We start from the raw sequence: 14,316 nt of genomic DNA on the forward strand, positions 1-14,316 counted from the left end.
CACTGATGCACGTGTGCTTCCCTATACCATATACAATACATAGGGTCCTGAGTTTTAGCTAGTCAGCTCACAACCACCTACACCATGCAGGTATTCTTACCCTTCAGCCCAATACATTCAATCCACTAAATCTAACCAGTGGATACTCTACACCCCCTATCCATACCCTGACCCATCTATCATTACCACAGCTGTCAAAGATACCCTCTCTCTCTCTTCCATCTCTTCTTCCTGTTTCTAGGCCCCCCTTCTCCAACCACCTCTTCCTCCATCTCTAAACCTCCCTCTCTCAACCATTACCAATCAGTCCACGCACTACATCCCCCTCCCGTTCTACATCGCTCATCTGCCAGGGTTTTAATCTGCTTCTCATTGTTCTCTTTGTTCCATCAGGTCTGTCATTAGGCCTAGCTCTGACCCGGCGCTTTACGGGATGTTATGGTTTTCTTCTTTTGTTTGCTTTTGTATTGTTGTGTTCTGTTCTGAATAACCAACCCCTTAACCCATTATTCAGCAATCACACACATGCATGCACACGCAAACGAAAGCATGAACTCTGTTTTTCAAGCCATAATTCTTCTTATGGAAATGTTGGATCTTCAGGGGTTTCGATTCTCTGTAAGAGCCAATGTGGGCTCTGTCCTCCAAACGTTTTTACTGAGAGGGAAAAAGGCTTTTGGACTCCAGAGACAAGAATCTCTTATATGTCAGAAGTATGACGGGATGGTATGAACTGGAATAGACTGATGTCCAAATGAAAGTAAGTTGTGCAAAGACCACATCCCTTCAGACACACATACATACATTGATCCTAAGCATCCTTATGGGGAAGTGTTTGGTGGGAACCAGGGTCAGTCTGAGGCTTCAGTATGGAGGAGAGATGAAGGTAATACGGGACGTGTCGAACCACTTCCAAGAGGCTTAGTCACACAATTCACACAATAACAACCACGTTGCTCTCTAGTACAATGAAAGAAAGAGAAAAATAAGGAAAGAAAGAAAGAAAGCAGGGAAGGAAAAAAAAGAGAAGTGAAAGAAGATGGAAAAGAGAAGGAAAGAGAGAAAGAAAGAGTTTGTTTCAGGCATCTGGAGCCTTTCCTCCATTCGTAGGAGGTGAGTAGTGTTTCATAAATTACTCCCACATTGAGAGCTGGATCAATAAGAAAAAGAGAGGACTGTGATGAAGAAAGAGGGAGGGAGCAAATATGGGGGGAGCGAACTGGCTGATGAAAAACGTACATAAAAATAAAGAAACGGTTTATTTCCCCCAATAAACACACAAAATAATGAGCCTCCATCCCAGAGAACTGTTGCATTTTCTCTAATGAGTCACACCAGCCAGGGGAGCCTCTCTCTCTCTCCCTCCAGGGGTAACACACCTTGGGCAGGGCAACAAAAGCGGTGCTGTGCGTTTCTGGGCTTCCAGGCCTCAATGCTGCCTTTATGAGGCCGGGCTGGGTCGGTTCAGACTGGGCCGCCTGGCCCTGCTGAGACACTGAGGCACACACATGTACACACACGGTGTGTGTGGAGGGGGCGAAGGGGTGTTGTCTCAGTGATCTCATCGCCCACCATCACCCCCAAGTCCATCACCCCAAGTCCCGACCTGACTCAACCTGCCACTCCTCACGCGCACACACACACACACACACACACACACACACACACACACACACACACACACACACACACACACACACACACACACACACACACACACACACACACACACACACACACACACGCCTGAGGGGTGCACAGGTAACTGGCGTCCCCCTTTCCGAATGCAGAAGGTTTAAAAGCTGCTTTGGTGGTTATGTGTGTGTGTGTGTGTGTGTGTGTGTGTGTGTGTGTGTGTGTGTGTGTGTGTGTGTGTGTGTGTGTGTGTGTGTGTGTGTGTGTGTGTGTGTGTGTGTGTGTGTGTGTGTGTGTCTGTCGGCGGTTTTCCATTCCACCATCTCTTTTCCAAAAAGGTTTTTTCTCGTGAAAATTTTTATTTTACAGAATTATTTGATATTGGTCAACGGCTAGACATATAAAATGTATGCATATATTTATACTGTATAGCATAGGATTGATTTAGGGCTCCCGAGTGGCGCAGCGGTCTAAGGCGCAGCAGTCTAAGACACTTAATCTCAGTGCTAGAGGCATCACTACAGATACCCTGGTTCAAATCCAGGCTGTATCACAACCAGCCGTGATTGGAAGTCCCATAGGGCGCCGCACAATTGGCCCAGAGTCATCCGGGGTAGGCCGTCATTGTAAATAAGAGTTTGTTCTTAACTGACTTGTGTGGTTACATATAGCCTACACCAGCCACTGGATATTTTTCTAATCCTACTTCTAATTTCCTTTTCAAACAAAACAAACAATAAAAGCCTGTCTGAAGTTAATCACAAGTAAAAGCTGTCCTCCAGTGTTACCAACTGCACCTGCCTCTTGTTCTTCAGGGACCATGTCGAGTGTAAATTGTGTTTTTCCAACTGAGTTAAACCCACACAACAGCTTGTTTGTGAGGCGAAGCGTACACTTCTCTGGGTGATTTTAAGTATCCAGCTTTCATGTGGCGAATGCAACCCACTGGGTAATATGGAGGCGCGGTTTAATATGCCTCTAACTACTGACTTAAACACACACACACAGACACAGACGCACACCAGGTCATTACTGAGGTGGGCATGCAGAGAGAGCTTTAATCAAAGTCATAAAAAGTGCACTGTGTGACCCCAAGTCATTCTGTAATGACGTATTAAATCACCTCTCTGCGTGCCAGACATGTTTCACCAACTGGCTTAAGGTTTTAACCTCCATGTGTACAGTTGCATATTTTTACTGAAACAATACAAGTGAATTCACTTAATTCAGAGACGGACCACCACTGTGTGTAAGTGATGTAGATTTGAGGAGCATTCACAGCTCTCTAAAGCAGTTTGTGGGAAACCTCATGCAGCTCAACTATTCAGCATTTAATCCATAAATGTTCTATAGAACAAGACGTCACGATGTAATATATTTTCCCAACATGGGATTAGAGCTGCTATTAGAATTGGCTAGAATTTGTTACCAGTTGTCAAAAGTGCCAGGTTATACAGCTACTACATACAGTTGACGCAGTAAGACTGAGGGATGGAGAATTTCAAATCGCAGCAGGAGACAAACTGAAAAAGTCCCAAACTCCAATCCTCTCAAATCGACCCAAGCAGGATAAATGAGAAGTGTGTAAAATCATGCAGTCTTTATTTTAAATCATGGGCTTATTTGTTAAGTGGAGTTAAAGTATGTAGTCAAAATACAAAAAAAGTATATAACTATGTATTTGTATGTGTGTGTGTGTGTGTATGTGTGTGTGTGTGTGTGTGTGTGTGTGTGTGTGTGTGTGTGTGTGTTTGTGTGTTTTTCTCTCTCTCTGCAGAAGTGTTGTCTGCTGTGTCTGAGTTAGCTCAGGGTCAAACGGTCTGCATGGCAAGTTTCACCTGGTGTACACACACACACACACACACACACACACACACACACACACACACACACACACACACACACACACACACACACACACACACACACACACAAACAAACACACACACACACACACACACACACACACACACACACACACACACACACACACACACACACACACACACACACACACAATATATTTGCCCACAAACAATACACAATTCAATTAAATGTTCTCTCTTTCCCAGACAAAATAAAAGGCCATAGTATATGAGCTATGTTGACATATAGCTGAAATATAGCTGGCTCTCTAAAACACATGCTACCATCGGTCTCGTAAAACCAAAATATTTTTACGATTGTGGTCCAGGCTTGCGAACAATAACTATAATTTATGAAAGCGATTATATTGTTGGCTAAGCTATTTTCTTTGCATAACTATGCTTATACATTTCCTTTATTAGCCAGATATTTAGATACTATTTATGACCAAGATGGTAAGTTAAAAAACGACAACGCCCTTTTTACGACTGTTAACTTCTTTGACGCAAACTAGACTCTTGTACTAACACAAACACTGTCATGTGAATGAAATGGTTAACTTCATGTGGACATGTTATTTCCAATTGTGGAAACTTTCACCTCATAATCATTCATTATGGTTGCTTTGTTTCTATGTAACCATTGAGTCTAAATTCTCACCACAGCTCTTGTCTCCTCTGGCCACAGCCATCTCATTGTATCTCTCACTGTCAGACGGACAGATGGTAAAGAAACATGGGATTTGTTTAGGCAGCAGTAACTACTTCTCACACGCCTCATAATACCGCCTATGGAAACTGGAATATATTTTATACAACCAAGCCTATAATGTGTTCTATGCTGTCTTCTATACCTTCCAATGCAAACAATCATTTGAGCTTTGCTTTAGCCACATAATGTCAAAATAACATAAAAGTGACTTACTAATAATAATAATAATAATAACACTGTTACTGTTACAATCACTGTCGTAACCTTTACAATAACTTACTAACCATAAATAATGGTAATTTGAGATACGCCAGTGACTATAATACTGTTACTCTCTTAATGGTAGGCTTAATCATAATAGTGGCTGCAATAACAGCACTAATGACGGTAATGATGATAATAATGTTTAAATCAAACGCACAATGGTGCCGTTATGGGGAGCCCAACCCCTCCGGCTGACTCTGGGGTTGCCAGGTCGCGACTGAGGTCACCCCATGTCGCTCCAGGCTACAGATAGGGTTCAGGGGTCACTCTTAATCGAGGCATTTGGTAGGCACCTTTTAGCTCTGTGCTCATGGGTCTGTGTCAGTCTACCCTAGTGCTGGAGTTACCCTCTTTCTATCTCTTCTCTTTTGCTCTTTTGCTCTCTCTCTCTCTCTCTCTCTCTCTCTCTCTCTCTCTCTCTCTCTCTCTCTCTCTCTCTCTCTCGGGGGTCGAGGGTTGCGTTCCGCCACAGAGGGTGGACTAGAGGTGACCTGCTGTGTTTAAAGGACTAGTGGATGTTGATCTGAAGGCATGCCTGAGGCTGTGATTAAAGAAACACACAGACAGAGGACAGCTTCACTGGTACACCAGGTGGCCAGATGATACAACCTGACCCAATGACAATGACCACTATTCAACAGACTTAAACACGGTGTTAAAGTGCCAAACACGGTATGAGACATAGATTTTGAACTAAATAGCAGTGGACCAATAAAAGGGAAGCATAAACAAAGCATTTTTTAAAACATGAAGAAGAACAGTCCTACTTGGAGGAAAAGGTTCATTTGGAAAGAGTTAAATGTGATGAGTAGCCACACACAAGAGAGTTGTTCTTAAACAATGCAGAACAGACGAGCTGTTAAATAGCCTGTATCAGAAGTGAACAAGTCCTCCAACTCAACACTTAAAACAGAACCACACTGCTGCATGTTTTCCATTAAGAGCCCTTTATGTAACACCAAAGAAAATACGTCATCATTACAGAACAAAAATATGTTTGTTTCGTCCAGGCTGGAAAACAAGAAAATACAATTCTGGGAATATATAATTGAATGAAATTGCCATTGATATTCATAGAGAAAAACTGAAAGGTCGACCAAAGAGCAACATCTCTCAAATAGGCACAATGTGCTCAGTACACCGTTGTGCCTATACTGGCACACAAAGGAAACGAGAAGAACAGACATTTACATTTTGAGCAAGTAAAGCTCAACTTTTGCTGGTACCTATTGTTCCCTCAAATGAAAATAAAATCAATCACTTTGGGGCAATTTTCACAAGTACGTAGTATATTTTCACAACCCTAAGCACAAAAAATGGCTCATGTTTCAAAACTCTAAGCACATTTTTAATTGACTGTGTACAACAAACAAATTCACAAAGTGACTTGTTCACTGCACCAAATACATTTCAATTTGAATACATATTCAAAATGCAATATTAATAGTACTTTTGATTTGATTTTCTTGAAATTTGTTAACAATAGAATTAACTATCACTTAATCAAACTGATCTAAACTGATAACTACTGAACTAAAATTATGTAGTGCCTACCTTGTTTTAAATTGCGTTTGTGCTATTTTCACAAGTATGTGGTACTTTTTCACAACTCTTATCAGTACAATACTCAAATTAGATCACCAAAAAGGCAGATGTTTCAAAACTCTAAGCACATACAACACACAAAATCATACCATCACTTTTTCAACAAATGTAATCAGTGTTTCATCTACAAATACATGTTTCACATTGCAACACATGTTCATAAAAAGTGTATCATTGCCTTTCCCATTGCCTTTCCCAGACACTATTACTACTATTACTTAATTTGACGGCTCTTAATTGATGATCACTTAAACGTTTGGTAAACCTATAGATTTTGAGAACTACATAAAGTACAGATGTAGGATCTCAATTTGATCACTCTTTTGCTGCTGAGAATTTTCCTGCACATCAGGAAATGCAAACTTGTAGTATATTTGAATTTTAAAAAGCCTTCCAAAGTTTGTAATTTCCACTTAGAAATTTCAGATTTGATTTGCCCTAACAAAACATGTATCAACCCCTATGAAATTGTCCATTAATTATAATCCACATAATACTTCACATGTACTGTTGCTGCAGGATTATTTTCCTCCTGTAGCAAACTGGATCAAATTAAAGTCCTACATCTGTAGAAACATAAAAAGTATTATATATACTCAAATAATTACACTTTGGATGCTGTATCAATACACCAGGTCACTACAAAGATAACTCAGTTGCCGGAGAGGAAGGAAACCGCTCAGGGATTTCACCATGAGGCCAATGGTGACTTTAAAACGGTTACAGAGTTTAATGGCTGTGATAGGAGTAAGTACAAGAACATTGTAGTTACGCCACAATACTAACCTAGTAGACCGAGTAAAAAGAAGGAAGCCTGTAAAGAATAACATTATTCTAAAACATGCATCCTGTTTGCAACAAGGGAACTAAAGTAATACTGCAAGAAATGTGGCAAAGCAATTAAGTTTTGGTTCTGAATACAAACTGTTATGCTTCGGGCAAATCCAATACACATTTGTTTTGTAATTGTTAAGCACTGGGGAGTTTTTCAGGATGAAAAGAAACAGAATGGAGCTAAGCACAGGAAAAATCCTAGAGGAATACCTGGTTCAGTCTGCTTTCCACCAGACACTGGGAGATGAATTCACCTTTCAGCAGGACCAAAGGCCAAATCTACACTGGAGTTGCTTAACATAGAAGACAGTGAATGTTCCTGAATGGCCAAGTTACAGTTTTGACTTAAATCTAATACTTGAAAATGTATGGCAAGACCTGAAAATGGTTGTCTAGCAATGATCAACAACCAATTTGACAGAGCTTGAAGAATTTTGAAAATAATAATGAAAATATGTTGCTCAATCCAGGTGTGGAAAGCTCTTAGAGACTTACCCAGACAGACGCACAGATGTGATCACTGCCAAATGTGATTCTACAAAGTATTGACTCAGGGGTGTGAATACTTACGTAAATTAGATATTTTTGTATTTCCTTTTCAATACATTTGCAAAGATTTCTAAAAGCATGTGCTTTACTGTTTTGCATTGGCCAATAGAGTACTGTAATACCGTGATATATGCCATTTACGTAGCACACATTTTTATCCAAAGTGACAACATGATATTTACTAGCATTTCATTCCTTTCATTTCATTACATTGTGAAATCTGTCTTCAATCACCACACCTTTGATCACACATGGGATCGAAATTCTGGAAATGTAATATTCAGTCAATATTAGTGCATAATGGGAAAACAGTTTAATGTCATTTACAGTGCTGTGTAGCATACTACATTCAAAGGGCAATTTTGAAACATGTATCTTACATTCTTTGCTATTGGATTAACTGGTTGTTAAAATAACTAAATTGAGAAGACATGATTATGTTGTGTTTTGGTGATTAAACCAATGTACTCATTATGTTTCACAGTAAATATATATTTTGATGAATGGTTATGTGGTGAAAGATGTCTAAAAACAAAATAAATGCACAATGAAAGGTGTATAACACTGTGCTAGGTTTATGTGATAATGCCAGAGAAGCCGACTTTGTCTCGGGCCTAACAACACCTGTGCCAATATATCCACCAAACACCGGCTTCAGGGGCATTATCACTTTTATACAACAGGTTAACAACATATTGAAATAATGATTGACATATTTTAATTAAAACTTAATTTTTACAAATGTATTCCTACTATTTCATCCTTCCACAAGACATAGTCTCGACACAGATCTAGGGTTGCTACCCAAGCCGGCTGGTTGTTCGTTCTATCTGTTCGGTTGCCTGAGACGCGACCCAGACGTTCAGTCTTTTTGTTCTGTATCTATGGACACAGGCGTTCATTCTAAATGTTCCATTGCCATACAGGCTGGCAACATCCTTATCCCTTGTTTGCTAGTTAGACAACTACGGCTAACTTACGGTCACGTCAAACAGTGCAGACAGAATAACAACAGTAGCTGCATTTGCATTTGTTTACGCTGTTTTCTAGTGACATTTATTTGGAAACATCCATAACAATGAGCTAATGAGGCGCGATTTCGCCTGGCATAGAACATGTGCTCTCTCATCAGGACACTGTTGTTCAGAGGCCAATAACACAGCTAATATAATCACTTCAAACTGAAGCTGGAAAGACAAAAAAAAATGATACCAGCTAATTGAAGATTTCAACTCGCTGAGAAACACTGCCTACCTGTCTGTCTGTCTCATCCCGACTCCTTTTTATAGTGGAGATCAAGTTTATAACTTGCCTAAGTGGCCTGATGAGACAGTGGATTGCACAGTCAGATTAACAGAGTAGATAGGCATTTTAACATGATAGATTTAGCCGGTGGTAACTTGTGGAATAGACACCGGCTGGAATGTGCTTTTAACCAATCAGCATTCAGGATTAGATCCACCCGTTGTATCATTTTTTTTTTACAATATCCAACTGATTTACAATTCCCTTGTTTCTGATGATGACATACTGTATTTCTCAACATTCTCACAACCTGCGGTTGGACACTAATTATTAAAAATAAATTATTGTCAGATACTGTATGGAAAATTATATTTGCCATCTACTATTTGTTCTATTCAGCACCTCAAAAGAGGAGAGTTTGAAAGTGGGTTGGTATGGACAGACAGGCAGGTGGGGGGGCGAGAGGGAAATATAGAGAGAGAGAGGTAATGAGAAATGCTTTGTGTTGACAGACGTGTGGAGACCATGAAACAGAGAGAGAGAAAGAAGAAAGAGAGGAGACAGACAACATTCTCCTACTGAGGGCCCTGTCTTGAAAAGCGAAGGGAACAAAGACACAGAGATTGCAAAGCAGTTAAAGGAGTTAGGCAGTAATAACCTGCGCACAAACACTGCAGATGCCTCATGAATCTCTCTTTGTTTGTGTGCGTGTGAAAGATGTGTGAGAGAATATTACTTAGACAAACGTGTATTTTTATAAATGTGTGTTTGCTGGGAATGTATCTAAAGCGTATGCGCAGACAGGACAAGAAATGTCAGTCTGTCAGGTAAGGTGAGTTTGATCATAAAACAAACACAAAAAAACACATTTAGTCATAAACAAATGCTATCAAAACAAGTTTTACAACAGCATACATTATTTGAAATAAATTGGGCTACATGACTTATTACATTTCCAGACTTCAGAGGTCCATACACATATGTACAGAATACATTATCTATTGTATATTCTAACCAACCAAACTAACCCCCATAAAGTATGTGAATCAGGGAATGGGGTTAACAAAATGGCCATTATAGACATGGCAGTCATTGGTATAGTTAGTCAGTTTAGCCCACCCTGATAGTTAAGGTTAGGGTTTAGCGAGTGTAAACTGATCCTAGACCTGTGCCTTCCTGTTGGTTGCTAGTGGGTGACCTGAGGGTTTGGTGGGATTGAGAGTATTGTTGCTCAGGGTAATTAGTTGACACTCTTTCCAGATATCTTTGGTCTGAGGGTGATGACAGGGTGATGAAAACCACTCTGTGTTTGGATCTCTGACTTCACATTTATAGAGATGTAGGACCTTCATTTAATCCCCCTGTCGCAGGATAACTTTCCTGGATTATTTTCCTGCTGGAGCAACCTGGCTCAAATTAAGATCCTACATCTACACCCCCAGACACGCACACACAATACACACGCACACGCAATACACACGCAAAAACACACATAACAGAGCTAACTACACTTTTAAACTGAATGGTGCAATTCACAGTGACTATACACAAGATTGCCAGCTCATAGACACATTCTCATAAATACCAGGATCACTAGCACACAAAGACATGAGTACTCACTCAGACACATGACATATACAGTGAGGAAATGCTCTTGTAAAACTCCACTGACTTCACTCACACAGAGAGAGAGACATCCAGTCTGACACTGAGAGTTGTGGTGATAGAGAATAAAAGAAAGGGACTCTCCGTGGAGTATATTTAGACACACTCCAACCATGCTGTCTGCCAAACACTTCACAGACAGGATCTTAATTTGAGCCAGTTTGCTACAGCAGAAAAATTATGCTGCAGCAACAGGAAATATTAATTATTATGTGGATTATAATAAATTTACATTTTTGTAGGGGTTGATACATTTTTCGTTACGGAAAATCATGTCTGAAATTTGAAAGTGTATTTTTTGTATTTTTCCCCTCATAAAAATACACTACAAGTTTGCATTCTCAGCAACAAAAGAGGGATCAAATTAAGATCCTACATCTGTACACACAAAGCTTTTACTGGAACTGGCTGGTCTCGCTCTGGTGGGACACACTAGTGTGTTGTGTTGATCTCTTAGGGAAAAAGTCAAGGGGTCTGAATACTTTCTGAATGCACTGTATATATATATATATATGTGTGTGTGTGTGTGTGTGTGTGTGTGTGTGTGTGTGTGTGTGTGTGTGTGTGTGTGTGTGTGTGTGTGTGTGTGTGTGTGTGTGTGTGTGTGTGTGTGTGTGTGTGTGTGTGTGTGTGTGTGTGTGTGTGTGTGTGTGTGTGTGTGTGTGTGTGTGTTTGTTCATTAGGCAAGTCGCTTAAGCTTGACTTCGAAATTCGACGTCTAGATTGTTTTTGTTGTTGCTTTAACCCTACCCCAGACCTTAACCCTTACCTTAACCATTCAGAATGAGTGCCTAAACTTAATGTTTTAACTCTATCCAACAACTTAACCTTCTAAATTTGACGTTTAGAGCAACTTCGAAATGCGACATTTGGAGAAAAGTGGGATAAACGTCTAATTCTGCAGTGAGACTGTGAGAGCTTGTTGGTGTTCATGTAGATGAGGGAGAGAGAGTGTGTTACTATAGTGAATGTGTGTTTTTATTAGTGTGTGTGGACACAAACCAGCATTTAATGTGGTGCTTAGCCACATTAAACCTTTGTACCCTGTCTGTACTCTGTTTGCTGCCTCTTCTTCCTCCTCCTCCTCCTCGTCTCTCCATGCCAAGATAGTTACTAGATGTGCTGACTAACATTCCACCAGACATTAGGAAAATGAATCTGGAATAGATTTGTCGGGCATCCGCTACATTGGCAAAGGGCAGGATAAGCATTGCATAGAGCTGTACTCCATAGATCAGCACACTGAGATCAGAACACTAAGCTGCTGTGTGTTACTGATCAGCATTATATCATAGCCATATGGAACACAACAGTTAAACCACAGCTTTGTACACAAAGTAAGAGATAGTAAAAGTTTAATCTAAACAAATTAGATTCAATATTATAACTTAATCTATTTATAATAAAATTGATGGGTACATGTTGTTTATGACAAGAATTGTGCATATCCCCACTGTATGAGTGACTCACAAATGTGTGTAAAACACTTTGTTTCACTTTTCCTGTAAAATAAACACAAACTGAGGATCCTCAAACGGTTGCAGGTTGTTGCTGAGAGAGGATGGAAGTACATGTAACACCATGTACTGAAGGTTTACTACATGGGGTCAAAGAGTTTGTTTTTTCTTTCACACACGCACACACACACTGCACACCACAAGGAAACAGACATCAGACGCACACGGCTCTCAGAGTCATCTCCCGATATTCAAATCACGTCGTTTCAATGTTTCCATGTCGCTTGTATAATTGCACCTCCGTAACCTGTTTACATAACCTTAAGTGTTATGTGACTGTACTACTGTACAGTGCACACACACAAACACACATGCACACACACGGGCACACACACACACACACACACACACACACACACACACACACACACACACACACACACACACACACACACACACACACACACACACACACACACACACACACACACACACACACACACACACACACACACACACCAGACCAGACCAAACCAGCTCCAGCCATTTGCATGACTGATGAAGCATCCGTCAAGAGTGACAATTCACAATATGATTGAGCAGCCTGTGGGCAAAGTAGAGGCCCTGTCTAATCCTAGCGTAGTCACTGCTTAATAGGTCTGTGCTACTTTATGCTGGGTGTGACCATAACATGGGGAGGAAATATACTGACATATAAGGACCCATACTATAAAGACATTGAGATGGAATTACACTGACATACACTGAGTATGCCAAACATTAAGAACACCTTCCTAATATTGAGTTGCAGATCCCCCTTTTGCCATCACAACAGCCTCAATTTGTTGGGGCATGGACTCTACAAGGTGTCAAAAGCGTTCCACAGGGATGCTGGCCCATGTTGACTCCAATGCTTCCCAAAGTTGTGTCAAGTTGGCTGGATGTCCTTTGGGTGGTGGACCATTCTTGATACACACGGGAAACTATTGAGCATGAAGAACACAGGAGTGTTGCATTTCTTGACACAAACCTGTCCCCTACTACCATACCCCGTTCAAAAGCACTTCAATATTTTGTCTTGCCCATTCATGCTCTGAATGGCAAACATACACAGTCCATGTCTCACTTGACTCACGGCTTAAAAATCCTTCTTTAACCTGTCTCCTCCCCTTCATCTACACTGATTGAAGTGGATTTAGCAAGTGCCATCAATAGGGGATCATAGCTTTCACCTGGATTCACCTGGTCAGTCTGTCATGGAAAGAGCAGGTGTTCTTAATGTTTTGTACACTCAGTGTATATGTACACATATATCCTGACATGGGGAAGAAAGTGCATTATGAAGGTGTATTAAACTGACATGCAGTGCACGTCCCTATAACATAACATTAGTGCGGCCGATGCCATGTGAGAATATTAAAATGGAATGAGGAATCACTTTGATCACTACTGAGACAACAGTGTGTGCATAGATGAAAGGTTTTTCACATATCGTGTCATGCAACGCATAGGAAACACAGTGCTCATGTCATGCCAGTATGTCACATTAGGAATTTAAGCGTTTGATTAGGAAACTATAAAGTTGTCATACAATCAGCAAACACACCCAAGAACACATTAAAAAAACATATCACACACTCATGCATACAATACTACACATCTACTCACATTTGTAACAACGGTCAAGCACAAGAAAGAGGCGATCTCTGTCTTTCTCACTAGTTTACCTCCCTCTCTCTCTTCAAATCTGTTCTCAATTAAAGCTGTCCTCAGGAAACGCAAACTCTCCCCTTGTAGAGTCCCATTCCTCCCCAAACACACACACAAGTACTCTCTGTTTCAATCATCTCCCCATCCACAAACACACTCACACATGCACACACACACACATACACACACCACACACACACCACACCACACCACACACACACACACACACACACACCACACAAACACTCTTGTCTCAGTCCTGCTCTGACATGTTCTCTTTCTCTCTCACTCCACAGAAAGACTCAGAAAGAAAGAAAAAACAGGAAAAAGAGAGACGGTCTGTAAAGTTCAATCCGAAACCCAAACTCACCAGCTCTGCAGTGGTCTGGAGCACAGATGGACGAATGAAGGAAGAGAGTGGATTGAGATATGTGTAGTAGAGTTCAGTTCATCAGTCAGAAGTCCCTCTCAGAGCGAAGATAAAGCACAGCCTGTTGCATTCTGCCTTCCTCTCCTTTTTCTTTCTCTTTCTCTCTCTCTCTCTCTCTCTCTCTCTCTCTCTCTCTCTCTCTCTCTCTCTCTCTCTCTCTCTTTCTCTCTCTCTCTCTCTCTTTCTCTCTCTCGCTCGCTCTCTCTCTCTCTCGCTCTCTCTCGCTCTCTCTCTCTCTCGCTCTCTCTCTTTCCCTTGATCGCGCTCACTCACTCACTCTCTTCTTGCTCCCTCTCTCTCCCCTACTGAAATCATTATGCACTTTGATTTACAAACCCTCCCTGT

At 40.8% G+C, this 14,316-nt stretch overlaps 1 protein-coding gene across 1 annotated transcript in view; it reads right to left on the minus strand.

Annotated features, from left to right (window-relative positions):
- LOC129846598 (retinoic acid receptor gamma-A-like) overlaps positions 1–14,091 on the minus strand; it is a 70,332-nt gene extending 56,241 nt beyond the window's left edge. The window contains exon 1 of the mRNA XM_055914546.1: positions 13,912–14,091. The gene's annotated coding sequence lies outside the window, so the exon portion shown is untranslated. The remainder of the gene's footprint in view (positions 1–13,911) is intronic.
- Positions 14,092–14,316: the final 225 nt, after the last annotated feature.

This window comes from Salvelinus fontinalis, chromosome 3, assembly GCF_029448725.1.
Source record: "Salvelinus fontinalis isolate EN_2023a chromosome 3, ASM2944872v1, whole genome shotgun sequence".
Classification (NCBI taxonomy): domain Eukaryota; kingdom Metazoa; phylum Chordata; class Actinopteri; order Salmoniformes; family Salmonidae; genus Salvelinus; species Salvelinus fontinalis.